We start from the raw sequence: 10,849 nt of genomic DNA, 5'->3' as shown, positions 1-10,849 counted from the left end.
CCCAAATGTTAGACCGCCTCCTCACACAGCCCTCCCTGGATGCATTCTCCTCGAATCTGGTCTTTTCTAAGCTAAATGCCTCCAGCTCTTTCATGTTATTGTGTGCAATGCTTTCTTCTCGTACCGTACAGAAGTAAGGCCACAGTTGGGGTATCCTGAAGGAAGCCAGTGTGTCGGGATGTGACTCTGGGCATGTGGGAGAGTTGATCTGGGAGCCCCGGGCAGGAGCAGAAGGAGGTTTCAGGAGACAATGGCAGTGGTGTGGGAATGGCCTCTTTCTGTGGTCCAGAGGCTGCCTGGGATAAGTGGGGCTGGTGGAATGACCCAGGAAGCAGAACCTAAAGAGTCAGCCTCCTTGCTGTGGGGAGTCTCTGTCCTCTAACAAAGTGGTCTTATTAGATACAGGGCCCAAGACCCCAAGATGACCAAAGGCAGTGATGAGGTGTCTGGCCCTAACTCCGAAGCTCCATGTTAGTGTCCAAGAGCCTAAGAGACAGCCCCTTTCAAAGTAGGACCTGTGGCAAGACCCCTCTCTGTGAACCTCAGTTTCCCTAACTGTAAAAACAGAGGATTGTAGCCCAGAGTGCTATCACAGGACCTGCTCACTGTTATAGCTCTTTTGATGGTGTTAGCACCTGGCTGCAGGAATGGCTGATGTTGGGAGGCAACCTGGACTCAGAAGAAATTGAGGCCCTAGAAATTGGAGACTCAGGTTGCGGCCCTGCTTTTACTTGTGACCTGATTTGCATGTGGGGCGAGTTACTTAGCCTTTCAGAGCCTGTTTCCCCAAATGGAAAAAAAAGAAAGAGGATGCATGATCACACTCAAGAGTCTTTCCAGCTCTGGTGTCCTGTAAGCTCTACTTTGCTCAAGGTCTGAAGACAGGCTGTAAGGAAGTGCCTGGCAGGGATGCCTGGCTTCTCCATAGGATGGGCTCACCAGGAGTCCATCTCTGTGAATAAGAGTTATTGAACACCATTTCATGGCAGGAACTGTTAAGGCACTTTTGGACACATCAGTAACCAAAACAAAGATCTCTAGTAGAGACTACATTAGGCCAAGCATGGATTTAGAGCATTGAGGTCACTCTACGTAGAAGGAAGGGACCTTCTTCTTTAAGGAAACCAAGCTGGAATCCCTTTGTAAATCAGTCCCTTCATTTCTCTCCTGAAAAAAGACCGTTTTTATAAACTGTATTTGCTTAAAGGTAAGTGATCAGAGACCAGCCTGTTTCTAGACTGTCAGAGGTGCTCATTTGCATAAGGATATGCTATTTATAAACGTACTTTTATTCATTAAAGCAGGTTCCCCAAGGCCCTCAGCTGTTCAACAAGGTGGAGGTTGTGTGTGTGTGTGTGTCTTCTGAGTGAAAGGTGTGCCCTTTGTGTGCCCCAGGATCTACACAACCTCACTAGAGGCACTGAGGAGGTGGTGAGTCCAGGTCAGGGGCCAGCAGGGCTGGGAGAGTGGGAACGAGGACTGCCCAGGTGGCAGAGAGATGGGTTTGTGGGTCGGGCTGGCAGGGTCAGAGGGGAGACTTGGGTTTCAGGGCTGCACAGGGCTCCAGGTGGGGCCCAGGAGAAGATCACCTTCTCCTCAGGTGACCATCGCCAGGTAACCTCAGGCCCAGCCCTTGCAGCCGCCTCTGTAGAGAAAATCCAGGCTGGCCTGGTGGTCATGTCCTTGGTCAGCGGGGGGCTCCCACCAGTCACAGTGGGGCGGCCATGCTCCGAGCAGGGCCATCAGTCCCCTCGTGCGCGCCACCCTCCACCCTCTAAGCGCACGTCTTTCTAATGGGATTAGGCGTCACACGGGTCAGGGAACAATTTATTATTCTGCCGGCTAGAGCCAAGTTTCCCTTTGAAAAATGGTTACTCCTGGAGTCGGCAATTACTTCAAAATAAATTTACCAAAGACAAAATTGTGCCTCTTGGGTCAGTAAACGACTTGCCTGTTTGGGGCTGAGGAGACAAGGTGTTTATTAAGGACCGCCTTCGTTTCCTGTGCAGGTTTTTCAGTTTGAATAATTGTCCAATTAAATATAATTTGGAAGTCGGTGCTAACCTAGTGTCTGGATTGCAGGAGGAAGAATCACTCGGAGGCGTGCATTAATAAATCCCTGGGAGCCCCCTCGCTCCCCAAATCCCCTCTTTGGTTTAATTTTGAGAAATTTTTTTGTCTTCCCACGGCCTGTATGCCTCCTGTTTGGAAATGAGCTTCTTTTCCCCAAAGAGCTCCTAGGTCTCACTTGTTTCCATCTGTCTATCTGCTTCTCTCCAGCAGGCAGATGCATGGGGTTTCTCGAAGGGACCAGTGTGCTGGGGTTGGGGCTGACAGCCCATTCCTTCATGGGACTGCCCCCTTGTGAGGTCTTCATTCATGCATGCAGCTATTCATTTCACACATCCCTACTGAGAACTTACTCTGGGCCAGACATACTTCTGGCCCTCAAAGATGTCTCAGCCCACTGACAGAGAGGGACACGTAAATGGACCAGTGTACTGCAGTGTGGTTAGTGCTGTGTGGGGCCAGCCCCAGGCGCCCTGGAACAGAGGAGACCCCTTAGCCACCCTTGTCAAAGGGGTCTTACCTGGAGAAGGTGACAGTCAAGTGAAGCCTGGAAAGACAAGAGGGAGACAGGCTTAGGAGGGGTGAGGTCCCTCAGGAATGTGCAGAAACCCAGAAATGGGAGAGCGTTGTGGTGTGGTGAGGCGCAGGGGCACGTGGGGTTCGGTAGGAAACACGGCAGGAAAGGGCCGGGGCTGGGATGTGGTGGTGCCTTGAGCCAAGTGAAGGAATCTGGAGTTTATCTGGATTTAAGGGTCATGCAGGGCTGGGACTGGGGTGAGTCCTTCAGGGCCCCTCGAATACAAGATTTAAGAGGGCACTGCTTTTGAAGGCTGAGCCTGCACTGAGAAGGAATGTCTTCTTCAATTTTGTGTGCTAGTCTGGGCCCTGGGGTGATGGAAGATTTCTAAGAGAGATACAGGACCGGATTTTTTTAGAAAGGTCATTGGTGACTGTGTGCTGGAACCCATCCTCCCAAGGTTTAGGGTTAGGATCAGGGAGGCCAGTTAGAAAGTGATTGCAAAGATCCTAGGGAGGAGAGAACACCTCAAACAAGGTGAGGGCAGGGAGGAGAGGGGATGGGCTCTATTCAGGAGGTGCAGCATAGGCACACCGGCAGGCAAGACCCACTGATTGGCCTCACTGGAAGAGCCCACAGACTAAAGGAGAGAAACAGGTCTCCTGGAGGCTGGAGGGTCGTGTCACTGTGGGCAAAGCTGCCGCCTTCATGGCATCAAGATGAAATCTGGTGGAGATGGTTGCAGAGAGGCAGCCGCGCTTCCTGCAGTTCAGCTCAGCTCAGCAAGAAGGCTGGGAGCCTGAAGTGTTGCATGGCCACTGGGGTAGGAGGTCTGGGCTGGGCCGGGTGCCCGGGTCAGGGTCAATGAAAGGGCTAAGCTCAGGACTGAACTGGTGACCAAGATCCTGTTCAGCACATTAGAATTGGGAAAAGGAGAGATCACAGGGTCATGGGCCTTGAGTCAGCAACCCCTAGCTACCACCCTCTCACCCCCTACACCTACCATGAAGAACCAATCAGTGTAAAGTTTGCTTGAGGGCCAGGGTCAGGTTTGGTGGCCTTTAGATCCTCACGGTCTGACCACCCAGCACTGTGACTCACTTGGGGCCCAAGAACAAGGGGGAATGAAGTGAAGACTTGGGGTGTCTCCCTCACTATTGCCCTCTGACCTGTGCCTGGCTCTGTTGGGTTTGTCTCCGAGGCACCATCTTGCTCCAGGCTCTAACCCACTCCCCTGACCCAGTGCAGCCCCAAGTGAGAACTGACATGAGAAGGTCAGTCTAGCTGGAAGGCTTGCCCTGCCTGCAACCCCAACACCTCCAGCTGGTGGTTCTGATATTCCCCAGAACAGACCAGAGGACCGAGACCGGAAGGCCTACAAAGGGGTCCTCAGGTTCTCTAGGTCACTCCTTCCACATTTCAGATGGGGAAACTGAGGTCAAGAGTTGGAAAGAGAGTCCCTCAAGGACACACAGAGAGGAACTAGGAAAAGCAAGCATAGCCCAGGGCTCCCGTCAGCCTTCTAGTTTGTCGTCTTCGTCAACTTGGGCTGCTATAACAAAATACCACAGACTGGGTGGCTTACATACTACCGTAATTTATTTCTCACAGTTCCGGAGGTCGGTAGTTCACACTTTCTCAGGATGCCAGCATGGTTGGGTTCTAGTGAAGGCCCTCTTCTGGGCTGCAGGCTGCCAACTTCTTGCTGTGTCCTCACATGGCAGAAAGGACTAGGGAGCTCTGTGGGGCCTCTTTTATGATCACCTCCCAAAGACCCCACCTCCTAATACCATCCCCTTGAGAATTAGGGTTTCTACATGTGAATTTTGGGAGGATGCAAACATTCAGACCATATCGTACAGTAATTATTATGTCCAGCCTAGGGGTATAGTGAGGGAGGTGGGCAGCAGCCCTGGAATTCCCACAGGAGGCTCCGTCCTCTGGGAGTGGTTTGTGGAGGGCAGCTGAGGGTCCAGAGCATTTCTGTGGCACTGTTCTGGCCAGCTAGATGGGGTGAAGCACCCTCACACCGGGGCCTACTCTAGCAGGAGGAGACTGACAGCATCAGAGACATGGTTGTGGGTTTAGAAACCATCTGTCTTGAGGCCAAGGCTGGGCAGTGTGGAGGCCAAGTCACAGGCCTGGAGCCCGAGATAACTCTAAGTAGAGATGATAAACGAGGACCCAGTCCAGGCATTCTGCGTGGTGCCTCCTGGTGGCTGGGAACTGGATCACAGGAGGCAGGGACTGGATCGAAGGAGGCAGATGCTGATGCTGGCTGGATCCTTGCATGGCCTGTGTTGAACAGTTATTTATTGAGCACCTCTGTATATTGAACACTATTATAGGTACTGGTGACGCTGTAGTGAACCAAACAAAGGAGCAAAAATCTCTGCTGACATGGAGTTTAGGTATTAGTGGTGGGGAGACAACCAACACAAGCAAGTAAAATGTGGTGTGTGTCAGGTGTGACAGGAGGAAGAGCCGGTTGGGGAGTACAGGGAACAGGAACAATTTTATTAAATGGAGTGATCTGAGAAAGTTTCACTGAGAAGTTGACATTCAAGCAGAGATTTGAGGGAGGTGAGGGGTGAGCCTTGAGGGTGTCTGGGGGAAGAGCTTTCTGGGCGTGAGACTAGCACTGCTAAGGCCCTGAGGTGGGAGTGCGTGTGGCCTGTTCGGGAAGGAGGTCAGGGCTGGAATAGAGTGAGCAAAGTGGCGAGGGCTTGGGTTTGGGGAAGTCACAGAGGACGAGCAGCAGGAGACACAGGAAATGAGAGAACAAACTGAAGGCAAAGGTGGGTGAGTTCAAGTGTCCCTGGAGTTGTCCTCCTGCCCCTCCAGGGAGTGCTGGCGAGGCCCTGTGTGTCAGCTCCGCAGTCCCAAAGCCACGCTGTAGGCCCATGGTGCCGCCTCCAGCTTCTCCAAAGAAAGTGCTGGCTCTCAGGCAGCTCTGCTGAGTCCTGTGGGAAGGCACACAGCGGGTGGTGAGAGGGGGGGATCAGCTCCCATCATGCTATCATGCTGGGCCCCCCCCAGCTGCCACCCCCATTCTTCTTCAGCCCCACTGGGAAGGAAGGAGCAGGATTTGTCTGCCCATATTCACAGCTATGGAGGTGATCCAGGTTGAAAGAAAATCAATAAGATGTGTCCATTTATGTGGCACAAAGGAAGAAAGGTCTGCAGACAGAAATAGGCCGGGATTCACACGCAGGCGACTTAATAAGACTTTTCCCCAGTTTGAAGAGAACGGTAATTTAGATTTGCCTTTGAACATCTCCTTTTTTTGTGCCTCAATAACTCAGGATCAGCCTTCTTAGGAAGTCAGGGAAAGGAGATTGGCTGCTTTCTTAGAAGACAGGCCCGTTTGGGAAGGCCGCTTGCATGAAGTTCAAACACCGGCCTTGAGAAAAGATGAAAGTGCCGCGTCAGCACATCCTCGGCCCATTGATCATGATTGAGGCCTGGGCCTGGTGCATCTGGGCTGGAGCAGGACAATGAGAACAAGGCTGGGCTGCCAGGAGGCCTCCTCTGAGCCACGGTGGTACAGGAGATGCTCATTACCGGCATCCGGGCTTAGTGGCCAGGTGGGAGCAAAAGGCAGCTAGGCCCTGCCTGCAGAGATCAGGCCCCACGGCCCTCAGACCTCGCAAGCCCCACAAACCTCACAGGCCCCAGGCCCCACAGGCTGCCACCCAATCTTGGCACAGGAGGCAGGCCGGCTCCTACCTCAGACCGTGGCTACCCAGCTTGTGGTAGGCAGAACTCAGGCCACCTCTTTTGCTCAAGCTTGGCCCATGGGCATACTCAGTTCATCCCAAAGAAGTCTGGAATGCCTAAAGGAAAAGGGGGAAGGGCCAAGTCCAGGCTCCTTGGGGCTATGTCAAGGAGGAGACAACACCAGCCACCTCTAAGTCTGGGCTTTGCCTGTCTAGCAGGACTATAGGTAGGGCCAGGCTACCCATTTTGTGGTACTTCAGTGGGCTCACTTCACTTGGGCTGTTCTCCCTTCAGGGATAACTGGGATCCTAGGATTTTAGGAAGCTGGATGGGTCCCAGGTACAGAAAGAGGCCTCGGCAGATTTCCTGCCCCTCCTCCCAGGCCCAGCTCAAGTCTCTCCTTTTCCATCTTCCAGTGATAGAGGAACACCCTGATTTCGATGTCCCCACAGTGCCCTATGCTTTCCCCATTGCAGACCTTATCACATTGCGCTGCCACCCCTGACCTCATACTCCTCAGGGTAAGGACTGCCTCCAGAGTACAACATAGTTCCTGGCACCGAGGGTCCTGGAAATGTCTGCCACTCTGGTGTGTCTTCATTTGACCTCCTCCCACAGGGCGAGGGGGCAAGGCTCGATGTGAGCCCCAGTTCAGTGCTGTTCCTGATCTGCTCACGGTCATGCCTGGGGAGGTTAGCTGTCGATCTAGCATGCATGCCATCCCCTAGCCTCAGCCCAGGCTCATCTACTTCAATACCCCGGACCCCTCAAGCAAGGCCATGGAGGGGCCAGAAGCTGGAATCAAAACCTGGGTTGCATTTGATCCTGAGCAAGTCCGTCTGAGGCAGTTTGGGCTGCTATAATAGAATACCACGACTGGGTGGCTTATAAACAACAGAAGGGTTAATGCCAAAAGTTGGGATTTTTAGAAATCTTCAGGCTTTTCTAGTACCAGGAATCAATGACCATTGTCCTGAATGAGGTAATGCTTTCAGGGGGTCTCTCTTCTTGGTAGCCAGGCCTGTCACTGGTGAACAGAGGCAGGATCCTATGGGCACTTCCTTTTCTCCTTCTCTGAAGTTCATGTGCTGTCCAATACAGTTACCAGGACCACTTACTTGGCCTTCCAAAGAGTCTGGGGACCTGGCTAGGGGTCAGGAAGGAGTTCTCCTCATTCCCAGGCTTCTCTGGCCTCCATGAATTTGCACACTGCTCTCTCTACTGGAAGGCCCTTTGTTCTTTTACCTACCTGGTGACTTCCTACTGAAGCTCATTGTAACCTCCTCCAAATGGAGTCTTCTGATCCCTCTGACAAGTGCTCACAGCCTCTATACTGTGATGGACCAGCGTTCCCACCTGTGTCTCCATTTTGCTGGAAGCAGCCCCCAAACAGATCCGGCTCCTGTGCTCCGGGGCCCAGCGCAGGACTGGGCACAGAGCAGGTTTACACAGTGAAGGAGAGTGTGAGTGAATAGATGGGATCTGGTTCTGGATCAGCCTTGGGCTAGGGCAGAAGGCTAGACGGGGCAGATGGGAGCATTTGATAGAGCTTGGGGGTGATGAAGAAAAGCAGCATGTTTGGGGGTACAGGGGAGAGACTGAGGAATTTGCTAGCCATCTTTGAGGTGTGGCAACAAACAGGCTCGGGGCAGCCTGGCCAAGGGGAACAGAAGGCATAGGTCTTGCCCCTGGCTTCCTAGGCAGCCAAAGCAAAAGCCCATAGAGCAAGTAGGGGAAATGTCTCCGGAGCCAGGGGCAGCCAGGAGGCCCTTCGGGCACCTAAGAGTCTTTAGAAAGAAGGGAGCTATAGACCTTGGGAGAGAGGAATGCCCTGTCTAGAAATTGGGGGGGCCTCTCTGGGCCTGGGAATCTGGAATTTGGAGCAGGAGAGTCTCTTGAGAGATGAAAATGACTCTGGTAAGAGAGGGCTAGAGAGGTCTCCTGAGGCAGGCTGGGTTGTTGGATGGGGCAGGCCGGAGTGAGGCTGGGCTGGGGGAACTAGTGCAGCAAAAGGAAGAGCTCAGGCCTGGGGATGTGAGGGCGCTCACTGGGTTCCAGAAGAGAGGCTGTGGGGACTCCAGGAGCATGTTAGGACCCTGCAGTGGTTTCCAGAAGCAGACATGATGTAGGCAGGTGTGTTGACTGGGCTTCACACTCTGCCACTGAGCTGCTCCAGGACTCCTGTCAGCCTCTGTGCCCTCCTACAAACCCTATGAGCAGAGAACCCATCGTGGGCCTTACGCAGGCTGACCCGAGGCCCACCCTGGGTCCAAACCCCTGGCTTTAGCTGATGGTCCCAAATACACCTCCCCCTCTAAGCCTTAAATCTCTCATCTGCACAATCCTTGGGGGCAGCTGCCACTTCCTGCCCACCCTGAAGGGCCCAGGCTATGGCCCAGCCTTCGCCTCTTTATGAAGGGAGTTCAGCATCTCAGCCAGCGGGAGCAGATCCCAAAAGCTCTTCAGAGTGGGTAGATGAAAGGCACTGGCCCCCAATCCCTCCCCAGCCTCCTGGCCAGTCACTTCCCCTCTCCTTCTCTCCTCAGCAGAACTGTAAGAATTATTATTTTTTAAATCCTCATTGGAATGCTAATTTTGATTTTGAGTGTCTGTCATGGGCTCTTTGAAGTTTTTCAGACAAAATAAGTATCTCCTTAACAGAGGGGATTAGCGCCTACTTGTTTAGAATCCTCTGACTGAGAGTGACAACCAATTTCAGAATCTGTGGGGTTTAGGGAGGCTGCAGGAAGAGGGGCCGCCTCCCTCCCTGGTGGTCAGCTTTCCATAAATGGCTTAATGGGGTTAGAGTTTAACCCCTCAAACAGGGATCAGAGCCCCCAGCTTAAAAGCCAATGAGCAGTGAGGAAGATCTTGCTATTTAAATCCAGCAGGACTTGGTTAGAACTCTTTTATTCTCTTAAGTTTAAAGAAAACAAACCCACTTCCCTTGTAGAATGTAGGGCCCACTCCAGCAAGCTGTTCCCAGCTTCCTCCCCAAAATGCAGGCCTGTGTCACCAATAATTCTTGCATGGCCCAGGCTCCAGCACAGGCTCTGGCCCAGGCTGGGATGCTCTTGGCTTTATGATTCTGTTCAATTCAGGACTGCTAATGGGGCAATTTGTAAAGAAAGAAATATAATGAGTTATCACAAAGCTCAGCAAGGACTCGACAAACCAGGCACTTCCCATCCATCAAGCATCCCAGCGTGGTGGCAGACCAGCCGCACCAGAAATCTTGTGAGGCCCCTGGGAACACAGCCTTTCTTCTGCCTGGACATGCACAAGCGGCAGCCACTGTAGTAGCTTTCTTCCCCCTTTGCTCATCCCCCAAATCATGATCCTTAAGGGCCAGGTGGCTGGGGGCGATGGTGTAGGGTATGTGAAGTAAGAAGGAGAATAATTAAGGATTTATTTGCTGAAGCAAAATTGTCATACAGGCCATTGTTAAAAAGAGCATTAATACCATGTGAGGGCCTGTGGCTGCAACATTTCCCCAGGACTCCCACTGCCAGCCCAAGCCCGGAGCTGAGACTACAGCTTACAGCTTGGTCTTTCATCAAGCTTAAGGCCATGGATGGTGTTGGGGAGCCAAATCTATTCAGTATGTAACGTGAAGCCGAACTTCACTCAGCCTGGACCTGTGGATGTGCTGTGGGACCTCCTCTGCAGAGAACAGGTGAGTGGCATGCTGTGTCCGTCATGCTGAGATAACCAGGCCATGAGCTTGGATCATAGACCCCTAGGCAGGCAAGAATTCTCACATTTGCAGACTGAAGTCCAGAAAGGGGAAGTGAACTGCCAGATAAATCACATTAAGGCACTGGGAGTTGTCATGCTGTGTACATGATGGTCTAGGACAGGCAATATCATTAAGGCTGGGAGGGGCAGTAGGAAGGGCTGGGCCTAGAGCCTTAATCCTGGAAGACTAGCTATTGTCTCTCCTACCTTTCCAGCTTCTGCTGCCTGCACAGCTGGCTCGGACCTCAGGGAGCTGTCCTCAGGAAGCCCTTCCTGAGCTGCAGGTCATGAGAAGGCCCCATAGCTGGCAGATGGGACAGGTAGAGGTCTGGCCACTGTAAAGACTGCTTGATCCTAAACAGAATGATGTGGTCCAGACTGGTCCTCAGTGAGGTTCCAAGTGGCCTTGTCCTGTCCACTCAGATCCTGCCTCTTTTCCTCCTATGTTTATAGGCAACCTGAAGCCTAAGGGAGGTCAACCTGGAGCCTCAGAACAGGATGGTCCCACAGAGAGGGCCACAGTCATCTTTCTCATATGGATAATAAATAATAATAACTAGCAAAGCTAGTGCCTACTGTGTGCCAGGCATATTTCTCGACACTCTACATTAATTACCTCACTAAACCTTACCGCCACTATGATGAGGTACTATTGTTATTATTTCCATTTTGCAATTTAGGAAACTGAGGCATAGAGAGGCAGAATAACTTGCTCAAGGTCACCTGGCTAGTGAATGACAGTGAGAGTTCAATCCCAGCCAACCTGGTTTCAGAGTCTGTGCTCCAGTGACCATCGGTGCCTGG

The sequence above is a fragment of the Pteropus medius genome, unplaced genomic scaffold (assembly GCF_902729225.1).
Source record: "Pteropus medius unplaced genomic scaffold, Ma_sr-lr_union100, whole genome shotgun sequence".
NCBI lineage: Eukaryota > Metazoa > Chordata > Mammalia > Chiroptera > Pteropodidae > Pteropus > Pteropus medius.
Note: the sequence above shows the minus strand (reverse complement) of the source record.